The 23337-nt window shown below is 49.4% G+C and overlaps 1 long non-coding RNA gene across 14 annotated transcripts; it reads left to right on the top strand.

Annotated features, from left to right (window-relative positions):
- Window positions 1-746: 746 nt before the first annotated feature.
- Window positions 747-5154, top strand: LOC123128661 (uncharacterized). Of its 14 annotated transcripts, none has more exons than XR_006463369.1 (9): window positions 751-1299; window positions 1920-2020; window positions 2116-2170; window positions 2360-2451; window positions 2697-2989; window positions 3061-3099; window positions 3599-3675; window positions 3758-3882; window positions 4828-5154. It is a non-coding gene; the product is annotated as an uncharacterized lncRNA (long non-coding RNA). The 14 variants fall into 14 exon arrangements; XR_006463368.1 differs by having other exon boundaries at window positions 2262-2451; XR_006463361.1 differs by having other exon boundaries at window positions 747-1299; window positions 1376-2170; window positions 2262-2451.
- The last annotated feature ends 18183 nt before the right edge of the window (window positions 5155-23337 follow it).

Below are 23337 nucleotides of genomic sequence, written 5' to 3'. Positions count from 1 at the left end.
ATAGAATATTAAACACCAAACAGATCCTTAGTCAGGCCTATGGACTAACTCGTGCATTGTTTAAAAAAAACTAACTCATGTACTGCTGATGGTCTTATTTTTCTCATGGGTATGGGCATTGTTAATGTAACAATGGTTATGACAATAATGAGAGCACATTCTTAGTAACACACTGGTGTTGGATAGAGGTGCAGGCAACGAGATCATACCTTTGACGAACACGTCAACGTCGATGAAGTTCTACAACTCCTGAAACTAGTTTATACTTTTTTTTGCGTGAAGACCCGCCCGATCAAACATTGAATATTATGACATCTCAAGGTATTCATGTGTACCGAATGATCTAATAGAGAAGCAGCCGGCTAAAAGGGGAACCTAGCGACAACTGGTGAGAGGGCGAGTCCTTCCCCACTCCACCTCGCTTGTGTGGCCCTCCAAGACGGGGGTTCAACCGAGCTGGGCCTACTAGGATGGTTCTGGAATGTTTCAGAATGCTCCCCTATAGGTCGTCTCCTTAGAGGGGCACCGTGTCAATCTCCCACAAAATGAAGTCTTTTCCTTGCCTCTTATTATGGTAGTTCCCCAGCTGTAAACGTCTAGCCAGATCATACTACCGCCATCCTTTTTGTCGGCAAACACCGTTGCCTAGATTATTATGCCAAGTTGATTGTTTTTCGACCAGAGTAGACAAGCACCATAATTGATAAATCGAACACAATAACAGTCGCGAAATGTGCGCACTCTCGCGGCTTTGGGCGCACGGGGCGTGGGTGAGGCGTTGTGCACACCCAAGCGCTCGCGAGTGCCACATCGTGTGCAGCGGTTGGGCGTAGCGATGGAAAAAAAAACCATGACCTATTCAGGCTCTCCTCGCGACCCTCCTCTCCTTCCTAATCTCCTGCTGCCGCCACCCGGTCCTTCCTCCTTGCCTCTGCCATTCGATCTCCGCCGCTCGGTCTCCTCCCCTGCATGCGCTCCGTCCCTTCCTCCTCGTTGGCGCTCAACTGGCAGTGGATGAGCAGCGGCGGACGAGATCGGCGCGTCACGAGAGTGGACACGGCAACTGTCACGGGCAGAGCAGAGCGAAGCCGGCGCGGCGGCCGGGCGCGATCTGGAGAACTAGTGGGCGGTGGTGCCCGATATGGGCCGGCGCGACCTACGCAGGTGAGTTGTGTTGTTGTCCTCTTCGACGACGGCGGCGGGCGGCACGCCCATCAGTGCCCGTGTGCCCCGGCCGGTGTGGACTGCTTGCGTTGGGCCAAAACAGCTGCTTGCTCAAGCCGGCGTATGGACTGCCTGGTAAGCTCTATCAATCCACTCTGAATCTGCTTGTTCTTGCAATCTTGCTCTGTCCAATTTGGGGTTCGCTATGCAGGGTCGCGTCCAACCCACTGCCAGTGAATTTTATTCTTCTGAATTGATGTGTTGCAGTGATCGGCTGCCCCGCTGCCTAAAATATATGTGCCCTTAAGGCGTGGTGTCCATGGGGATAAGAAACCGAGTTGGGTTTCAAGTGGTACCTGAATGTCTACACCTTGACAAGCTTGACTAAACATTCCCCTACTAGATTTCACAAGAGAGCCTTCTATTGTCGTTTTTAGAACTGAATATATTTGATGTGTGGTTCAATAGAAATGTGGACACACGGATAGTGCCTTTTCACTATCAAACAGTCCCAACAAAAAGACTCTCCGCAAAATCAATTCTGGTGTCTTGTTTGTTGTTTTATTTGATGTGAGGTAATATTTTGTTGCAGTGTTTAGCATATTTTATCTTTTCATTTTTTGTTTGAAGAAAGATGTTTTTCTTCCTTAAGAAAATATTATTTCGTAAATAGAACAATAGTCACCATACATGATCTTCCACCAAGTAGGAATTTTTGTGTGTGCAAAGATTGATTTCCAGGTCAATTTGTGAAGGTGCGGCCCCATTCCCCCACCCCTGTCTGGGTTTGCTAGGAGCGTGCCCACTGCCCACACCCGACCTCGCCACCGGGCCGCATCTTGGCGGAGCTAACACCGTAGGCCTCCATCTCCTCTACCGAAGAAGGGTTATTATCACATCCATCCCCACCCAAGAGCGCTCTAATCCTCTCGACAACAATGCTCACCACAGTTGCAGTTGCGGGCGCGGAAGCCGCTGTCCCATACCGAGGACGTGCAGACTGCAAGTATGTTTTAGATTATGATTGTGAAATGCAGACAATTATGGTCTGCGATACTTTTTTACCAGAAATACTGAACATGTTCTGATTTTACTAGAAGATTCATGTGGGCATTCATGTTATTGAAGAATTTTTCGAAATGGAAAGCTGAAGGCTGAATGTTTTTCCATTAACATTGTACATGTGCTGCTATAGACTGGTCAATGAAGGCCTCAACCATTGGAGGCACAAAATTGTGAAGCTTAAGATTCCCCACCCTTGTTTCAATCTTCGAGGATTTCTCAATGGTGAGCATTGCTTTTGTTTCCCTTGTCCTAATCTCTACCTCAAGATGCAATAGTTCTTATTGTACTACTTGGATTGTTATCTCATTGTAGTCTCTACTGTTATTTGATATAATGATAGTCCTATATTTCTCATGCAGGAGGGTTTGTTTAACACGGATAAGCCTTTTTACCTTATTCTTGTTCTACACACTACATATCAGTTAAATGAATTTCTGATATGATTGCTTCAATGATAATTTTTGCAGAAGCACATGCTGATGGTGCACTTGCCTTTGGAATAATTACTTTGCTCTACAACAGTATGAAGGGTAAGGTAATTCTATTGTCACTGTGCTTCACACTTCTCTGTCATGGTTTACAGATTCAGAGCTAGCAATTATGCTAAAGGCAGATACAGAGAAGGGGATTAGTGGAGTGGATTTTCATTTTCAGTACTGGGTTTTACCATGACCCTGTCGTTGCCTCGTACTACAGCAACATATATGGTCATTACTACATCTATGAGAATGGATATTACGTGTTATGGACTTCAGATGCGGTACTTACAAGTTCATCTGGTTACTTGAAATTTCTCGATGTGTCATTTTCTTACAGATAAATACTTAATAGGTACAGAGCTGCTGAGAGAAGGGTAGACATATCTACAAAGTTACGTATTTCCTACAGTTATTTCTCTTTTGTGTGCTAAAATACGTTTTCTGAACCAAGGGTGATGAGCAATTATTAAAAATTACGTACTCCCTCCGGTCAATTGACGCTGCTTTAGTACAAAGTTAGTGCAACTTTGTACTAAACCACCGTCAATTAATACGGATCGGAGGGAATATAATATTTGGTGACGCATGTTTTTCATTGATAATCTATTTCTTAAAATAAATATTTTAATTCCCTATTGATTTTGTTTTATTGCCACACTTGTTTAGGCGAGGCCCTTTGTAAAAGATTGTAGAACCTATACAGCCTACTATCTACAAACATGGTCCTGATTTGGGATGGAATCAAATGACGTTTCTGTTCTCTGAACCCCATTTGTAGAGCTATGCTAAAGTGTTAAAAAGTGTACATATGCCATGTTCTACAATTAACTTATCTTACCTATGAATGCCCTCGCAGAAAACATGTTAATATTTGTTCCATTGTCTTTCAGGAGGGCCACAAGCCTAGTATGATTTGTCAGAGCGACATCTACCCTCCCTGCCACAAATGATTGATCCTTTTAACCAGGTTTGGGAATAGAAACATTAGGGCTTTTGCTGAATGAATTGTAGCTTTTGTCTTGCACTGAACTTAACAAGTTCCTATGCAGTTTCAGAATCCGACCTTTCGTTTCATTAAACAAGAAAAGCGAGGTTGGTCATCCATGATGCATTTATAGATCCATTTGATGATGAATCCCATCCCATCTTGAATACCCCTCCCTTCATTTCAAAGGTACTAGACTACTAGCTAGCATTACCCTGTTTGTGTTTGCCGATTAAGTTTTCAGATGAATAGCTATTATTTTTATTCTGAATCTTTTATATATGACAACTTCTGTACATACTGATGTCCAGATAAATCAGCTATGTAGTTTTGATATTTCATATATACCATCAATTTTTTCCTCAAGCAATGAGATTAAAATCAGTTCTGTGCTGTGCAACAAATATCATCAGAGTGATCACTCCAAGATTTTAATATTGGTAATTATGTATGGTCCTAGCCATTTTTGGTAGCATACTGTAGCCAAGATATAGTATGTACTGTCATTTTTCTTTTTGTGGTTGAAAGATATGACAGTTCAGTTGTCCAACAACAATTTTAGAGGTTACTTCAGAACTTTGGGTCATTAGTTTGGAGAAACATTTTAGGCTTTCCCTTCTTCTGCTGCTGTTCATGAGGATATCCCTTTTTTAAAATTATTGCGTTAATTAAGAAAAGGCTATACCATGTTATTTGGAAATTTATCTCAGCTCTTTTTGTTTGCAAATTGATTTGTTGAACTTTTGGTGTAAGGAGACCAACTACCTCTTGCTTGCATTGCATGTTAAAACGCTTTGGTGAAGAAATATGCAATATAAGAGGTATTCTCCTCTTCAGTTCGACTTCTTGACAAATGAAATAAAAGTGAATTCTTAATGGAAATACACCCGATCCTTTCTATATGGCAATGACAGTTCTAGGATTAGTAGTTCTACTTAATATTTCTTATTATTTGTTGTCAAATACACCTAAAGGCACCATAGTATTTATTTTTGTTAATAATCATTGACTTGATATTAGAGCTTTATGTCTCAGTTTATATTTTTCCAAATGGATTTGCTTATCAAATGGTTGTCTCTTGGGTAATGTGTGCACTTAATTCAAGCCTAGTTATGAACTGGAATGCATTTGCAGGCAGAGGAGCGTGTCCGGCTGTTGTCGTACGAGAAGAAGCTAGTGTGTGCAGCTGAGGACCCAGGATGCTAATGGTGTAGAGCCGTTCACCATCGAGAGGACCAGGGCTTCCATCATGGTCCTCCGGACCAAGCTCAACATATCCGCCGCCTTCGTCGACGACTTGTCCTGGATGGTCGTTGCCGTCTGCAATGACTCACCTGAATGTACGCCTGTGATGGCATTTTAGTTTCTTCCCCACGTGATGCATCAATACAATAAGTATATCAAGAATTGCATGAATGTGCTATCCAGATCCAAAAAGAAAATGAAGGTGTCGTTCCCCTACCTGGCACTGCCCAGTCCATTTTAGTCTTATTGTTTCACTCAGCAACTTTACAGCTACTTCCATATTCCTCTGCTTAGTCTTAGACAAATGCAGATAAGAAAGTGAGCATTCCTCTGCTTAATCTGATCCACTAACAATACTTAGTATAGACAAGAAAATGTTAGGGGTGCACCCCACCTGTCACCGCCCCAGTTTCCTTTCAGGCGGCGCACCAAGGGTGCGCCCCAACCACTAGTTATGTGCATAGGTGGCCGATGGACGAGCAGAGAAATGGATAAGTACTTCACGATGGAGGGAGTAGCACGCTAATTAACGTGACCATACCTAAGACTAACGAGCGAGCGGCGCGATCTGCTTCATCATCGAAACGATCATACCTAAAGACTAATGAGCAACAACTAGGCTATTTCGATAATTATTAATACGGACAAGGGGACCAGTCCCGGACAAGGATGCGGGAGACAGCCATCCAATGCTAGCTGCGTACATTTTCACAACAAGTCAAACCAACCGGGACAAAATTCGTGCAAACACGGCCGGATTCATGCAAACATGACGGGGTTTATATAAAAAAGATAGATTTTCATACAAACATGACGGATTTCACTACATGTACATCAATGGTGCTAGTCCGACTCTGGAAGTATAATTAGTACCTAATCTAAATCGCCGCCCGTGGATCCCTTTGTCTTCCTCATGTCCGGCAGCCCGATCACCGGACTGCCGGGAGCCCCGGAGGTATATGCTCGAGCATAAAGGACGGCTCGCTTCCCGCCACTCATCGGAGTAGAACCCTGACTGATGCTTCAGTGGTAGGGGAAGGCGGTGCCTCCACTTCCGTCAAGCCCATGTGGGATCGACGGAGGTCCTTGAAAGAGAAGAACCGGGCAAGATACCGGCTGTGTACGCCAGGTCGCCTAGGCGGTGGCCTTCGTGGGATCCAAGCGGCGGCGGATTCCACTGTTCTCCTTCTCCTCGGTGATGGCGGAGGCGCCGTCCACTGACTCGTCGCTCTCCGCGCACCCGGCTTCTGCCTCTACCTGCATGGCGCGGTCGTAGCCACGGGAGGCGCGGTTGCATGCAGGAGAGGCGTGGTTGTAGGCACGGGACGCACGGCCGCAGATGGGGGAGGCGCCGTCTTCGACGGCAGCAATGACGCTTGAGGGAGTCCTGGATTAGGGGGTGTCCGGGTAGCCGGACTATACCATCAGCCGGACTCCTGGACTATGAAGATACAAGATTGAAGACTTCGTCCCGTGTCCGGAAGGGACTTTCCTTGGCGTGGAAGGCAAGCTTGACGATCCGGATATTTAGATCTCCTACCATTGTAACCGACTTTGTGTAACCCTAACCCTCTCCGGTGTCTATATAAACCGGAGGGTTTTAGTCCGTAGGACAACATACAACAATCATACCATAGGCTAGCTTCTAGGGTTTAGCCTCCTTGATCTCGTGGTATATCTACTCTTGTACTACCCATATCATCAATATTAATCAAGCAGGACGTAGGGTTTTACCTCCATCAAGAGGGCCCGAACCTGGGTAAAACATTGTGTCCCTTGTCTCTTGTTACCATCCGCCTAAATGCACAGTTCGGGACCCCCTACCCGAGATCCGCCGGTTTTGACACCGACATTGGTGCTTTCATTGAGAGTTCCTCTGTGTCGTCGCTTTTAGGCCCGATGGCTCCTCCGATCATCAATAACGATGTAGTCCAGGGCGAGACTTTTCTCCCCGGACACATCTTCGTCTTCGGCGGCTTCGCACTGCGGGCCAATTCACTTGGCCATCTGGAGCAGATCGAAAGCTACGCCCCTGGCCATCAGGTCAGGTTTGGAAGTTTAAACTACACGGCTGACGTCCGCAGGGACTTGATCTTCGACGGATTCGAGCCACAGTCAAGCGCGCCGCACTGTCACGATGGGCATGATCTAGCTCTGCCGCCAAACAGTGCCCTGGGGGCCGCACACGCATCGGTTCCGACCCTTAATTCGGAGCCTACTGCGTCGATCGAGGATGAGTGGTTGGACGCCGCCTCGGGGGCTGCAATCTCTATGGCGATTGAGCTGAACACCAGCTTTGTCCTTTGGGAAGCCCGCAACTCCAAAGAGCCGGAATCCACCCCGGACTCCGAGCCCTCCACGCCCCTGCCAATCGAATCCGATTGGGCGCCGATCATGGAGTTCACCGCCGCGGACATCTTTCAGCACTCGCCCTTTGGCGATATTCTGAAGTCACTAAAGTCTCTCTCTTTATCAAGAGAGCCCTGGCCGGACTACGGTCAGCAAGGTTGGGATACGGACGATGAAGAAATTCAAAGCCCACCCACCACCCATTTGGTAGCCACTGTCGATAATTTAAACGACGTGCTCAATTTCGACTCCGAAGACATCGACGGTATGGACGACGATGCAGGAGACGCACACGAACCAACGCCTATAGGGCATTGGATAGCCACCTCATCTCATGATGTGTACATGGTGGATACACCTAAAGAAAGCGACAACGAGGAACACGGGGATGCAACGAGGGATCGATCTCTCGAAAAGCAATCAAAGCGGCGTAAACGCCGCTCCAAGCCCCGCCTCGATAAAAACAACAGCCATACAGACCCAGCCATAGAGCAGGATGAGCCGACGGACGACGAGCATGCCTTAGAGCAACCGTCCGAACAGGGCAACTCAGATAAATAAACCGAACAACCCGTCCCCGGCGAAAATGGCATTCCGGACGACCTTACGCCGGATAAGCTCACGGAGCAGAAGAACCTCCACAAAAGGCTCGTCGCAACTGCACGCAGCCTGAAAAAGCAGAAGCGGAAGCTAAAAACTGCGGAAGATGCACTCAGAATCAGATGGAGCAAAGTACTCAATACCGCAGACAAATACGGCGGCAGTCGCCACACTAAAAGCTATCCGAAGCGAAAGCTACTGCCTGAATTCGACGAAGAGGCCTTCGAGCCCTCACATTCAAAAAGTAAGAAAGCCACCCGGTCGGATAGACGACCCCATGGCCTGCATAAAGCGGCAAGCGGCGCCGCACTCAAGCCGGCATGCGACCCACTCAAGGATTCGCATCAAAAAGATGGCCCAGCCAGATCTATTTATGGGCCAAGAAAGCAAGCTCTCGTAAGCAATGCAACAAAACCAGTATCCGAACATCACGGCACACCCAAATACAGGGGTGCCGCACACCCCCTATGTTTCACCGATAAGGTCCTGGATTATGAATTTCCAGCGGGATTCAAACCCGTAAACATAGAGGCATACGACGGAACAACAGACCCTGGAGTCTGGACCGAGGATTATATCCTCCACATACATATGGCCAGAGGAGATGACCTCCACGCCATAAAATACTTACCCCTCAAGCTTAAAGGGCCAGCCCGGCATTGGCTCAAAAGCCTTCCTGAAAACACAATTGGAAGTTGGGAAGAGCTCGAGGACGCTTTCCGAGCAAATTTTCAAGGGACATATGTCCGCCCTCCGGATGCAGACGATCTCATTCACATAACTCAACAGCCCGGAGAGTCAGCTCGGCAATTCTGGAACAGATTTCTTACTAAAAAGAATCAGATCGTCGACTGTCCGGATGCCGAAGCCTTAGCAGCTTTTAGGCATAACGTCCGAGACGAATGGCTCGCCCGACACCTCGGCCAAGAAAAGCCAAGAACAATGGCCGCATTAACAAGCCTCATGACCCGCTTTTGCGCAGGAGAGGACAACTGGTTGGCAAGACGTAGCACCAGCGACCCAAGTACATCCAAAACTAGGGATGGAAACGGAAAACCGCGACGCAACAAGGACCGTCGCCGGACTAAGGAAAACAGTCTGAAGAGCATGACAGTCAATGCCGGATTCAAAAGCTCGCGGCAGAATCAGAAAAAGTCGCCCCTCCAGGATAACAGGGACGAGCTATCCAACCTAAACAAAATCTTGGACAGGATATGTCAAATACACAGTACTCCCGGGAAGCCTGCTAACCATACCCATAGAGATTGTTGGGTCTTCAAACAATCCGGCAGACTCAACGTCGAACACAAGGGGCTCGACACACCAAGCGAAGACGATGACGAACCCCAAAAGCAGAGCACCAGGAAACAAAAAAAATTTCCACAAGAAGTAAAAACATCAAACTTACTTCACATAACAAAACGTGCGGTGCCCATAAAGGTACGCGCCATACAGCCTATCCCAAAGGAGCCTTGCCACTAGTTGTCAAAACCAATCATCTTCGATCATCTGGATTACTCTAGAAGTATCAGGAACGCAGGCTGGACTGCCTTGGTACTCGATCCAATAATTAGCGGACTCCAGTTTACAAATGTCCTGATGGACGGCGGCAGCGGTCTAAACCTGATATATCAGGACACAATCTGCCACATGGGGATAGACCCAACAAAAATTCGCCACAGCAAAACCTTCTTTCAAGGGGTAACGCCAGGTCCGGATACCCATTGCATGGGTTTTCTCCGGCTTGAAGTTATATTCGGCTCCCCTGATAACTTCCGCCGCGAAAAGCTAACTTTCCACACCGTCCCATTCTCAAGTCGCTATCAAGCACTACTGGGACGCGAAGCTTTCGCCCGCTTTAACGCAATACCGCATTATGCATCTCTTACGCTTAAGATGCCCGGTCCACGAGGCATCATCTCATTAAAGGGGAAGCATTGAGTGCCCCCCCCCCCATGCGGAAGATTGTGCGGCCGCCTTAACAGCCCCACAATAAAACGACTTCACCAGCCAAAACATCTAAACAGGTCATTAAGAGCACGGACACGGCTAGACGAGTTCGGCATAAAAATATCATTGATAAAGGATTAATAGCCGTATACCCCTGTTCTAGGGGCTCCGCACATGTAAAATAAGAGACAATCAAGCTCAATTTCACCCATTTCAATTTATACTTTGTTTATTTAGTATCACTTTTGTTCGGCACGACCTTTTTTTCAACTTAGTTCCTCTCTTTTACAGATGAACATCGTGCTGCGCCCATCCAGGATACGGCACAATGGAGACACAGACGCAGACGTGCAGCAGGGGCCCGTTCCAAGGATTCTTTTCAGATTAAGACCCTGCGTAAACCTTTTTTACTGTCTCTCGTTGATACACATCCTCCGGTTCTTCGGTATAATCAAGGAGGAGACTAGCATCTTGGCATGTGGCCACGTCAGGAATTTTTGCGCGTACCTGGACACTAGGGGCTTATAACTAAGGGCGTGGTTCCGCCCGTACTCATAAAGACCGAATACCTTAGGGAGTGTTCGGCGTCGCGAGTTTGGCCTTATATGCATCAGCTCCGAATCATGTCTTTGGTCAAATGTTGGGTTGCCCGGCTCCTGTGTTTTGCTGCCTTACGTTCCGCTCTATCGGCTAGGGCGGCACCAGGAGAACTACTGCGATTGTGCCCCGGTTCGGCCAGGCGAGCACCTCAGTAGAGAAAGCCGTAAACTGACTGTCATGATATAGCGTGAGACTGGTCAACCACTCGATGACTCACCGGAACCTATAGGATTCCTCCGCATTAACGAAGGGCCGTTTCCCGGCCAGGCACATACGCGCCCCGAATTCGGGCGAGCGCAGTCGCCACCAGGGGCTATCTAAGTAGCCTCACTGTCAAGCTCCTATGGCTAAGTGAAAGTGATAAAGCATTATAGTCCGATTGCCTAGTTCGCTGCGCTATCACCTCCTTTGTAGGACCAAGACGTTGGATCAAGTATGAAAATGCGCCTTCTGCGAACACCCCCGCATTATTTGCGTGGGGGCTGAAGCCGACGACTGCCATCTTTCAGATTTTATATATTTTAAACGGCCGCACAGGAGGTGTTACAATACTTGCAGGCACAAGTATAAAAAGTTCCTACAATTTATCAAAATATCGCTTTACAATCGCATATGCTATTCGAACATAGCATCCTTCGAGCACTGCGTCTCTATTACACGAGCGCCTTGCAGAACTTCCTGAAAATAGTGCTCGGCAGGTACTCGACTTTTGTCCGAATCTCGGGATGCAACAGCGGTGGTCTCCATTTCCGCCCAGTATGTCTTGACACGGGCAAGAGCCATCCGCGCACCCTCTATGCATGCTGACTCTTAATTGCATTAATACGCGGCACCGCACCAAGGAACTGCTGCACCAAGCTGAAATAACTTTTTGGCTCCGATCTCTCCGGCCACAGGTGACTCATGACGCACTTCATGTCGAGTCCGGACAACCTATTCAGTTCGGCCCATTCGGCCAGACGATCGGCCACTGACAGTGGACGCTCTGGATTGTGCAACTGCGACCAGAAAAGCTTTTCCACTTCGCGATCTTCTTGATCTCGAAAGTGTTCGGTCGCATCAGCAGCATTCGCTGCCAAATCCAGATAGGTGTCCGCCGTACTCCACAACCGGTCTAACGGAGCATGCTTAGGATCACAAAACTTCCTCCGCAGCATAAAGGGCTTTCCAGCTGCGATCTCTCCAGCCTGACGCAGCTCATCCTTCGCAGCTCTCATCGCAGAGCGAGCATCCTTGGCATCGGCAACGGCCTTCTCCAAGTCCGTCTGTTCCGCCCGGTCTTCTTTTTCAAGAAGCTTGCAATGGTCAGCAGCGCTCTTTAGCTTCACGGCCATCTCGGCCATCTCTTTCTTGCTTCGGCAGTGAGCAGCCCGTTCGGCTCCCAGCTCTTCAAGGGCCTTCTCGGAAGCTGCATTACTTTTTCTAGCTTGTTCCTTGGCTTGGGCAAGTTCCGCCCGAAGACTCTCCACGGCGGCCGCACCATCTGCATCAAGCACACACATTGTAAGATACTGGCATAAAGCTCCTCTTACCAGGTGCCGCCCGAGGAATTACATACCTTGTGCCTCGTCAAGCCGCTTGTTGACAAGCGCGATGTCGGCATCTGCCACGTCAAGTTGCCGCTTTAGCTCGGCAAACTCATCAGTCCGGCTAGCCACCGGACACTTCGCCGCCTACGTATGAAGGAGGCATCTTAGACCTGGGATTATGATCCTCTGCGCGCTGTCACTTTTGACAACGCACAGAGTCTCAGGGGCTACTATCTACACAGGGCGCATCTTATTTATGCGCAACTGCCAAAAAGTGTACATTATTTCACGTACCTCAAAACCTATCAGTAAACTTCTGACGGCCTCGTGCAATCCGCTTTCCGCGGACGAAATCCTTTCAATCACCGTGCCCATCAATGCATGGTGGTCCGCTGAGATAGATGCTCACCCTAGCAGATTCTTCAGCTCCTCCGACCATGCACCGGACGGTGCCGGACTCGTCCTATGGCCTCTGTCGAAGGCCGGACGCGGAGAACCTTGGGGGCACATATGACTACCTTCCGCCCCTGCCGGATTTGGAGAAACCCTCCGCGACGACACCTCAGGGTCGCCCGCCTCGCTAGGTGGTACGGCAGGGGGAGGCGTTCCGCTCTCCATTATCTCCGGAAGAAGGTCCCCCGAAGACGAGCTCTGCTGAGAAGGGCTGAGGTCCGAGCTACAAGGTAAAATTTCGGTTAATCTTCTCAGATATAAAGCAAGGATTTCTCTCATCTCTCAAAAAGAAAATCTTTCTCTACTTACGGCTCGCTGGAGGGCTGATCCCCTTGAGGGCATAGTTCAGCCGAGGTACCCCCCGGCTTAGGACCCTCTGACGAGGATTTTTCCCCCCGCTTTGAGGCCATGGTCTCCGGGTCTTCAGAGGCGGTCCTCTTCTTCCCCTGAGGAGAGAAATTTTCGGTTCCTCCCTTCCGAACAACCTCCTTCGAGGAGGCCGTAGTTTCCTTGTCCCCTCCCTCGCTTTCCTCTAAAGGCACAATCTTCAACATCCTGACTAGCACGAGATCCGGCCTGGTCTCGGGGAGGGGAGCCGGACACCTGATCAGCTTTGCTTTCGCTATCCACTCCTGTTTAAAAGGACAGCTCTTTTAGGGGCAAGTTTATGACAAATATACGGATAGCGAGCCCGGGCACAAGGCTACTTACTTGAGTATCCGGGCGATTGCAGCTCAGACCTGCATCCTCGGTCAAATCCGAACACATTGCTTGTGATCCGAAGAATAGTTTATACATCTCCGCGGGCGTTGCGCCCATAAAATGCTGGAGAGCTCGCGGTCCATGCGGATTAAACTCCCACAGACGAAGGGAGCGACGTTTGCCGGGCAGGGTTCAGCGGATCAGCATGACTTGCGTCACTTTGAACAGGCTGAGATCTCTTTCTAAGAGATCCCTGATGCGGCCCTGCAACAAAGGCACGTCCTGGGATGGCCCCAAATCTAGGCCTTTATTGACCCACGACCCTAGCTGCTTTGGGGGACCCGAGCGAAAGGCAGGCGGCGCCACCCACTTGGTGCCCCTTGGAGCGGTGATATAGAACCACTCTCATTGCCATAAGCCGAGCTCCTCTTGAAAAGGGCCCTCGGGCCATGGAGCATCAGCATTCTTGCCTATAACAGCGCCTCCGCACTCTGTGTGCCGTCCCTCGATCATCTTCGGCTCTACTTTAAAGGTCTTGAGCCATAGTCCGAAGTGAGGGGTAACACGGAGGAATGCTTCACACACGACAATGAATGAGGAAACATGGAGGATGGACTCCGGAGCTAAGTCGTGAAATTCCAGCCCATAATAGAACATTAGCCCCCTCACGAAGGGATCCATTGGGAAGCCTAACCCCCGAAGGAAGTGAGACATGAACACCACGCTCTCACCAGGATGGGGACTGGGAATAGCCTGCCCTTGAGTAGGCAGCCTATGCGAAATTTTGCCGGTCAAGAACTTGGCCTCTCTCAACTTTAGCACATCCTCCTCCGTGACGGAGGAGGGCATCCATCGGCCTTGAAGGTCGGAACCGGACATTGTCGAAGGTCCGAAGCGCCTGAAATTTGGAGCCTAGGCTGCTGGAACTCGAGGCGACGGGCGAACTCTGGTAGAGATTGAAAGAAAGGAGTAAGGCCTGGGCCTCTTTATAAGAGGTTGAATACCAAGAGCCCTCCCCCTAACCGTTTGGGACCCGCCTTTAATCGAGGAAACATGCTAACGTGCACAATTGGGTTACCCACATCCGTATTGACGAGAATCCAGTAAATAAAGGGGACACGATCTCTGCTTTGACAAGACGTGCCAAGGAAACCGCCTTGCAAAATGTGCTGAGGTGGGGGAGTAAAAACGATTCGAATAAAGGCTTGGCCGTAGTGTGATGTCACGCTACGAAATACGTCAGCAGATTAGATTTGTGTAAATATTATTCTCTCTATGGCAATATGTGGAAACTTATTTTGCAGAGCCGGACACTATCCTTAGTGTTTACAATCTTTTATGAAGTACTTGGAGGATGAACCCGCCTTGCAATGCCGAAGACAATCTGCGCGCCGGACTCGTCGTCATTGAAGCCTGGTTCAGGGGCTACTGAGGGAGTCCTGGGTTAGGGGGTGTCCGGGTAGCCGGACTATACCATCAGCCGGACTCCTGGACTATGAAGATACAAGATTGAAGACTTCGTCCCGTGTCCGGAAGGGACTTTCCTTGGCGTGGAAGGCAAGCTTGGCGATGCGGATATTTAGATCTCCTACCATTGTTACCGACTTTGTGTAACCCTAACCCTCTCCGGTGTCTATATAAACCGGAGGGTTTTAGTCCGTAGGACAACATACAACAATCATACCATAGGCTAGCTTCTAGGGTTTAGCCTCCTTGATCTCGTGGTAGATCTACTCTTGTACTACCCATATCATCAATATTAATCAAGCAGGACGTAGGGTTTTACCTCCATCAAGAGGGCCCGAACCTGGGTAAAACATTGTGTCCCTTGTCTCTTGTTACCATCCGCCTAGACGCATAGTTCGGGACCCCCTACCCGAGATTCGCTGGTTTTGACACCGACAACGCCCACGCCGCCGTGCTCCCCGCCATGTCGGCATCTATCAGGACCCTGATTCCAAGTCACATCGATCTAGCTGGTAACACCTCATATCACTTTGCGGCCTCACGCACGGTATTCTCACGGGTGTCGCCTTACCATGGCCCGGGACCGTTTGCGCCTTTTGGCTCACGTATATGATAGTGTCGCTAGCATCCATATGACAGAGAATCCGGGCCGACATGGCTAGTCGTGAACCCAAAGCGGCACTAACCTATGGGGACATGCATACATGAATCACATCGAGCATGTCGGTCAGCATCGTGTGAATCCGGGCTGTAGCACTGGGCTAACAGGACTCCGGGAACCCGGGCTGTAGCAGGCTAGGCAGGACTCCGGATGTCACCGCGTGACATTTCCCCGAAGGGACAGACACAGGAACGAAGTGAAACACATGCCGGCCAGTCAAGTGTCATGAGAAGTAGTGCTGGGCTAGCAGGACTCCGGTGAACCGGGCTGTAGCGGACTACTATGGCTCATGGAACCACAAGACTACATTTCCCTATAAGAGAGGCTGCCAAGGATAAACAACTAGATTGTCGGATCCCACACATACCAAGCATTTCAATCATACACACAATATGCTCGATATGTGTAAATACAACATGGCATTACAACAAGACTCTACGACTCAAGTATTTATTCATTAGGCTCCGAGGAGCGAGATATTACAAACATGGGTCTCATGACCCAACATTCAGAGCATACAAGTCAAAGCACATGCGGAAGCTTAATATGTCTGAGTATAGACATCTACAAATGAAAAAGACTGAGAAGCCTGACTATCTACCAGATCCTGTCGAGGGCACAAGATCGTAGCTGAGGTAACAAGCTAAACATCGAAGTCCACATGGAACTACTAGCGAGACTGACATCTCTCTACAAAAACATAAAATAGGCAAACATGAGTACAAATGTACCCAGCAAGACTTACATCAGAACTAACTACATATGCATCGGTATCAACCAAGGGGGTAGTGGAGTTTAACTGTAGCAAGCCAGCTTTGACTCAGTGGCTAACCTAAACTATGACTGCAAGTAACTCTTTTGAGGTGGCGCACACGAGTCCACATATTCACCATATCAATACACCACTATGGATCCACTTCCGTCTCCCTACGAGAAGGCCATCCATAGCCCTCACGCTTATCTTGCGCATTTTAGAGTATCCACTTTCACTTGTCTATGAACTGTTATAGGCAACCCAGAAGTCCTTTACCGCGGACACAGCTATTCGAATAGATGATGTTAACCCTGCAGGGGTGTACTTCTTCACACACGCTCTCACCACTTATCGCCGTTTACACGACATGTACTTGGCAACCTTCAAGCGTAAGCCCAGCGAGGGTGTCGGCCACGGCCTACCTAAACACTCAAGTCTCTAGTCCAGGTTTATCGCCTATCCAGGTTCCATCCGCAGGGAGTCCGCCCGAGGTTTCCACATACGGCCCCGAACGATGTGAACAGGGTTCCCGAGACACCAAACTGGCCCCGGTACACCATGCCACGGTGTATCTACCGCATCATAGCCCACCCCTAGGGTCAGCGCTACGCACGGCCGCCAACACATATCCTATAAACACCAGAAACTAGTTGCAACTCCTGGACAGAGGACAAGGGTGATCAAGAAGCCGAGAGGGTCCATTGGTTTCGGGCCCAATGCGTGGTAGTAACTGTTTCATGGATCACAAACACAGAACTCAGATCCTAAGGACGGCTTCAATGAGACAACCCACCATGTACTCCTACATGGCCTCTCACCACTACCTTTACCAAATCGTGTTCACACACTTAGCTCTCAACAGTAGGACATGTTTACACACCTCCGATTCATCCCCGATGAATCAGACCTGACCCAACTTTAAGCAGTAGCAGGCATGACAAACAAGCATGAATGAGTAGGCACATCAGGGCTCAAACAACTCCTACTCATGCTAGTGGGTTTCATCTATTTACTGTGGCAATGACAGGTCATGCAGAGGATAAGGGGTTCAACTACCACAACAAGTAACAGAGGAATCATGTTGTCCTAATGCAGTAAAAGAGAGCAGGAGCGGGAGAGTGGGAATGTATCGGAATGCACAAGGAGGTTTTGCTTGCCTGGCACTTCTGAAGATAGTATAGCTCTTCATCGGTGTCATCAAACTCATCGTTGAAGCAACGTCTACTGAGAGGGGACAAATACCGGCAACAGAGAAAGAAACACAATCAATGCAATGCACAATATGATGCATGATCATGACATGGTAAAATGAGTGTGTTGGGCTAATTAATGCACCTACAACCAGATGGGTCTGGGTCATTTTGAACCAAAGGTTCAATCCCAAACTCAAATTATGAATTTAAATAGTGCCTTATAATGTTTTGATATAAACAACAGGTTTAAGTTGCTTTATCATGCATGAAAATGGTACAGATGGATATATTAGATTTTTCTGATCATTTTTCATATATAATTTATTTCATTTGGAGTTACAATTGAATTTCTATGATTTTTAGAAGTTTTGGGCCTTTTCTGGAATTTATAAATCATTTCTGATTCATTTTAATTTTAGAAAACAAATACTGCGTCAGCATTGAGTAAGCATGACGTCAGCAAGTCAACTGCGGCTGACCGGGGTCAAACCTGACGGTGGGTCCCGCGTGTCAGTGTCATTAGTTTTAACTAATTATAATTAGTACTAACCCTAGATTAATTAGCCGGCTAGGCCCCACCTGTCATTGACCCAGGGGGGTCAAACTGGGCCCACCCTTGGTCAAACAGGGTCAATCTCGCCGGACTTGGTCCACGGCTCGTCGTCGGCGACGACAGAGACAACAGAGCGGCTCGGGAATGCTCTACACGGCACCGTTTTGAGCGTGGTTTGTTGCTACGGCTTGCTGGCGCTCTCGCGCATCTAGTGGTGGCAGCGGTAGCAGCTGGGATGGCCTAGGTTGACGGCGACAACGACTTGTGCGGCGGCCAGCGTTCGGCCAACGACGGGTTGGTTGCTACGGTGCGTTAGCGAGCGGGATGAGGTGCTGGGCGGACTCCACATGGCTTCGGAAGCACGCGGGACTCGATGGTTCGAGCAACAGAGCACGGCTTCTAGGTTCCCGGCGGCCATGGCGGACGGCGGCGCTCGGCCATGGTGGGAAAGCTAGTTAGGGGAAGAGATAGACACGGGGAAGAGAGGGGTTCGGACCAGGAGCTCACGGTGGGTCGACGGGCAGGCTCAGCGGCTCGGGGGAGGTCCTGACGACGAAGAATCGAGGACGGCGGCCGTCGGATGCAGAGGGAGATGGCGAGCTCGAGGACGACGTCATAGGGCTCCCTGCATCATGTGACTCGGCGATGAGGAAGAGGGCGTCACGGCAGACCTCGGGGATAGCTCGGAGAGGCGAGGAGGTGGCTGTGGCCGTGGTGGTTTCGGACGGCGGCAACGGACGCGTTCGGTCTGGGCGGGAGAGAGGGAGCAGAGGAGAGGAGGGAGAGCAGCGAGTGAGGGGGAGGAGAGAGGTCCAGAGCGGCAACGAGGGAAGGATCGGGGAGGAGCAGTGGGAGCAGGAGGTGGAGCTCGGGCGCGCGCGCGTCGACACGCCTCTGCCTACTGGTAGAGGTTGAAGACGGTGGGAGTTGGGCTGGGCCTCAGCCAGGGTGCTGGGCCAGGTGGCTGCACAGGTAAGTTGGCCCAGGTAAGTTTCTGTTCTCTCTCTCTGGTTTTCTATTTATTAATGTTTTCTATTTTCTGCAATTGGTTTTGATTTGATTTAAAACATCAAATCATTTTTGAACTTTCTGTAAATTGTTATGTGAGCTCAGAGAACTAGTCCAAGGTCACAAGCAACTTACAAAATATTTGAACTTTATTTCTTATATAACAGAAATAAATTCAACTCAAATATGTTATTGGTTTAAGTCAAAGGCCCAAAAATAAATATTTCTGGGATTCCAAAAATATTGGTTTGAATTTAACCTCTTACCAATATTTTCACAGAGTAACAGGAACATTTCTTTGGACTCATATGATGAGAATTAAATGTTGATTATTTTTAAAAGGTTTCTGAGGCTTTGAAAATTCCCTCAATTCAAATTTCAAATTTAGACATGATGATCATGCAAGGACAAGCAAAGGCTAAACTAGGGTTGTGACAGCATCGAGCAACTAGCCACTCCTCATCGAGTGGGCCTGGAGCGGCGAGTTGTTGAACCGCGTGGCATCTTGGGGCGACAACTTGCTCTGTCTCGTGAGGCACGGGAGGTTGAGCAGCAACCTGCCTCGCTTGTATCCGGCTGGCTCGGCGGGCCTCCCAGCTGGCTTGTATGCCAGAGACCTGCACTACGAAAGCCATCGGAAAAGTGGTGAAGGAGATTGGGGGAGTCGAAGGGATGTGCTTCTTGCCCGACATTTGCCCTTGTTTAAATAGAGGGCGGACGGTAGGAGCTTGACCGGCATTGTGTTTAATGCCGGCCTGCTCATGAACGGACGTGTGGCCGGAGTAGATTTCTCGGCTTCCACACGGTGTTGCAACGGGCGGCACCCTCGGAGCTGTTTTCAGTGCGGAGGGGCACGTTCTACAACGGCAAAGGCAGTGAGAGCTCGCGTCGGCCCTGAGCTATTTTCAGTGCGGAGGGGCACATTCTACAACGACATGAATGCATCCAGCTAGTGCCGGGTAGGAGCGCGCACGGGAGGGAGGAGGTTTTTGTGGGCAGGGCGGTCAGAAGCAGGCTTGAGAACGGTCCGGTCTCCCGCAAACGTCCCCCACTTTTTTCACCGGTTTGCGGGAGAAATTGCGTCCGGACCGCTCTACGGATCGATACAGGTTGGCGTTGGATGGCTTCCGCGGTCTGGACAGCCCGATCCAGACGGTTGCGCGCGGTTTACGGGTCCGCCTTGATGATGCCCTAAGTACCAAACTCCTAGCAACTAAGAAGTAAGTCAGTGAGTGAGTGAAGTGAACAAGGGGATCCGTTTTGTTAATATGTGAGGTAGTGGTGCCCTGGTCGTGATATTGAATGGGTAGTGTATATATATGGTTCCTGCGTTTAATCTAGTTCTTGCGCGTTTTTACACTTTCCTGATAAATGGAGCATACACCAGATTGGGTTCAATTTTGTGCGTAACTTAACGCCCTACCTCCTGTTCGATGTGTGATTACTGGTTGAATTGTACCGAGTCTATTGTGTTAGTGTCGGTCATTTCTTAGGGACTTAGGAAGGGTTTTCTTAAAAACGACCGTGGTGTAAATGTTGTCTCGAACTTCGTATCATTAGTTCTAACTGTTGATTCCATTCGTATCTAATGTACTAGTACATGTCTACATCACAGTCAAATAGTCACAGTTTGCAAATAAAACGTCACTGATAGGACACTACCGGAATCGCCTCCTATGCCGACGGCCAGGGCCGTCGGCATAGGCCTGAGTCCCGTCGGGATAGGCCTATGCCGACGGCCCCCGTCGGCATAGGGCCGTCGGCAACATATGTGTCAGCATAACCAGGGAGGCCGTCGGCATATATGATACGCCGACGGCGGCCGTACATCTATGCCGACGGCCCTGGCCGTCGGCAACTATCATGCCTAACGGCGGCCGCCGTCAAGTCTGCCCAACGAATGGTCGCCACGTGGCACCACTATGCCGACGGCTTGACCGTCGGCATAGGTGTGCCACGTGGCGACCAACCGCTGCTCTAGGACCAGGGCTATGCCGACGGCTAGGTCGTCGGCATAGTCCTTCATACAGAGCTCCCAGTAGCTGACACGTGGGTGCCTATGCCGATGGCCTAGCCATTGGCACAATTTTTAAACTAAGCCGACGGCTAGGCCGTCGGCATAGGTGCCACGTGTCAGCTACTGAGAGCTCACGCTAGCCCTATGCCGACGGCCTAGCCGTCGGCATAGTTTGCTTTTGCTTTTTTTTTCTTTTTTCTGTTTGTTTTCAGATCAATTCAATTCAAATAGCAGCACATATCAGCAGATATATATGATGGGATAGACATATAAAACACAACGGGATATCATTCGGCACCATCACAACAATATATGCATAAGCATCATCACACACAAGTCTCTAAATGAACATCATCACAACCAACATAAGCATAAGCATATAGAGAAGCAGACAAGTCATCTAATGATCATCACCACACACAAGTCATCTCAAGCATCATCACCACACAAGGATCATCGAGCACCGCGGAGGTCGTCACCGCCAAGACGGCCAAAGCCCAGGTCGTCACTACTAGCGGCAGCGCTACCGCCAAGACCGCCTCCGCCTCCACCTCCGCCTCCTCCTCCGTGGATCAGAGTGGTCGGGCTCCGTGTCTCCGGAGTGCTGCGAAGACCACCGCCAACGGTAGATCCACCTGTTCCCTAGATGTTGAAAAGACATATGCACGGGATATATGACTGTGTTGAAAGGCATGACATGCTTTGGGTGAATAGATTGGGGATGAACTAACCGGCGAGGGGCCAGCATTTTGTGCCACAAACTCCTCAAAGCTCATCAGCACTGGTTGTGCTGGAGGGCATTGTGCTGGAGGGAACTGAGGACACCTACCGGCCGCCATATCCTGAAAAGCCTGCTGCATCTGGCTATCCCTCTGCACTTGGTGTTCATAAAGCCTCTGATGCCACGCCATGGTCTCCTGGCGTGTGTACTCCATGTAGGCCTACGGTATGACATGATGGAACTCATAAAACTACTAAATGCGGAAAATGAAGTGAGCAATGAAGATAAGAGGGAAAATACTTACAGATTGTTGCTCCTGAAAGAGGGACTGTGTACTGGTCACTGGCTAGCTCGTGCGCTGGCTCAGACTCGGGTCGATCCGACGAAGCTGTGTGTAGGAGATACTAGGAGTGATCACAACATCGAGAACCGCCTCCCGACCGTGCTCCTTGGGCCCCATCCTCACCACCGCCATGTCGTCCAGAGGCGCCGCAATGGGGTCAGGTGTGTCAGGATGTAACTTCAGATACGCTTCGGAGTAGGCCTTCTTCCTCCCTGCGGTCTTCTTGCCGTAGTACTTGGGCTCGCCAGGCTTGGGGTCCTTCCTCGTATGGGTGATCTCCCACGCCTGCATGTGTGAGAGCGGCCGCTTCAGTTTCTCCTCCTGCACCACCAAACAGAGGTTAGTCATACATAAGAAAGTGATGGTAAATAGAAGAAGAAGAATGTTTAATGGGGTTAGTCATACATTAACTGCCTTGTGGAGATAGTGGTTTCGGTTTCCCTGAGCATGTACTCCCTCCGTCCCTCGGTTAGCCTTATTTTTGGTTCTCATAGCCGTCCAGGCTCCAGCCTCATCACACCAAAGATCCACCAATGCCGCCCAGGACTCGTCTTTTCCATAACACCAATTTGGACACACCTACATAATAAAAGCATAATGGGATGTAGGTGTGTCCAAATTGGTGTTATGGAAGCATAAAGCATAAAGCATAATGTACCACAAGGTAATGAAAGCATAATGAAAGCATAATATATGAAAGCATAATGAAAAATCTTTTATACTTACCGCCAAGAACTCGGGCCTCTCCAAGGTAATGCCCATCCTCCGCGCTTCTTCCTTGGTCATCTTCACACCAAGATAGTCGTGGTAGTATGTGGAGATGGCCACATAGCGCACCTCGTACTGCATCTGGCGGGCCTTCTTCTTGCATTGGCGCAGCACGATCTGGTCTGCTCTAGCCCTGTGCTCCGGAAGAACTCGATAGAATTTCTACAATCATGCATGAAACAAGAATGGAAGAAGCCATGAGTTAAATCATTCATGAAACTAGAATGGACTTGTGCTTCTGAAGAGAACTCACCCAGAAAGTAGTGATCACGGCCTTGGCATGGGTCTCATGGTCCGCGTGGCGGGCCGCTTCCCAGTGGTCCCAGCTCGTGGCCAAAACCCGACAGTCCGGCTGCCTGACTGGATCAGGACAATACAACCCCGGCCAATATAACTTCAGCAAGACGGTGATGAGGCCGTTGGGAATACGGACCCCTTTAGAATATATCCAGTTGCTACAAAAGAATGAACTATTAGCATGTGACAAGCAAAATAAATAACAACCAGAATAAGCATGTGACAAGCAAAATAATGAACCACTTACTCTTTTGCTGTGGGCTCAATGAGCCACTTCTGCTCCTCAGTAGCAGGAACCTGCTTTGGTAGCTTTGCGTTGCCACGCAGCCACCCCTTCTTGTCAACCCCCTTCCCGTCACCACCATCATCCCCGCCACCACCCTCCTCCTCGCCTGCCTCCCCCTCCCTAACCTCCTCCCCCTCCTCCTCCTCGC

This window comes from Triticum aestivum, chromosome 6A, assembly GCF_018294505.1.
Source record: "Triticum aestivum cultivar Chinese Spring chromosome 6A, IWGSC CS RefSeq v2.1, whole genome shotgun sequence".
NCBI classification, from domain to species: domain Eukaryota; kingdom Viridiplantae; phylum Streptophyta; class Magnoliopsida; order Poales; family Poaceae; genus Triticum; species Triticum aestivum.
This window is presented reverse-complemented; position numbering and strand designations above follow the sequence as displayed.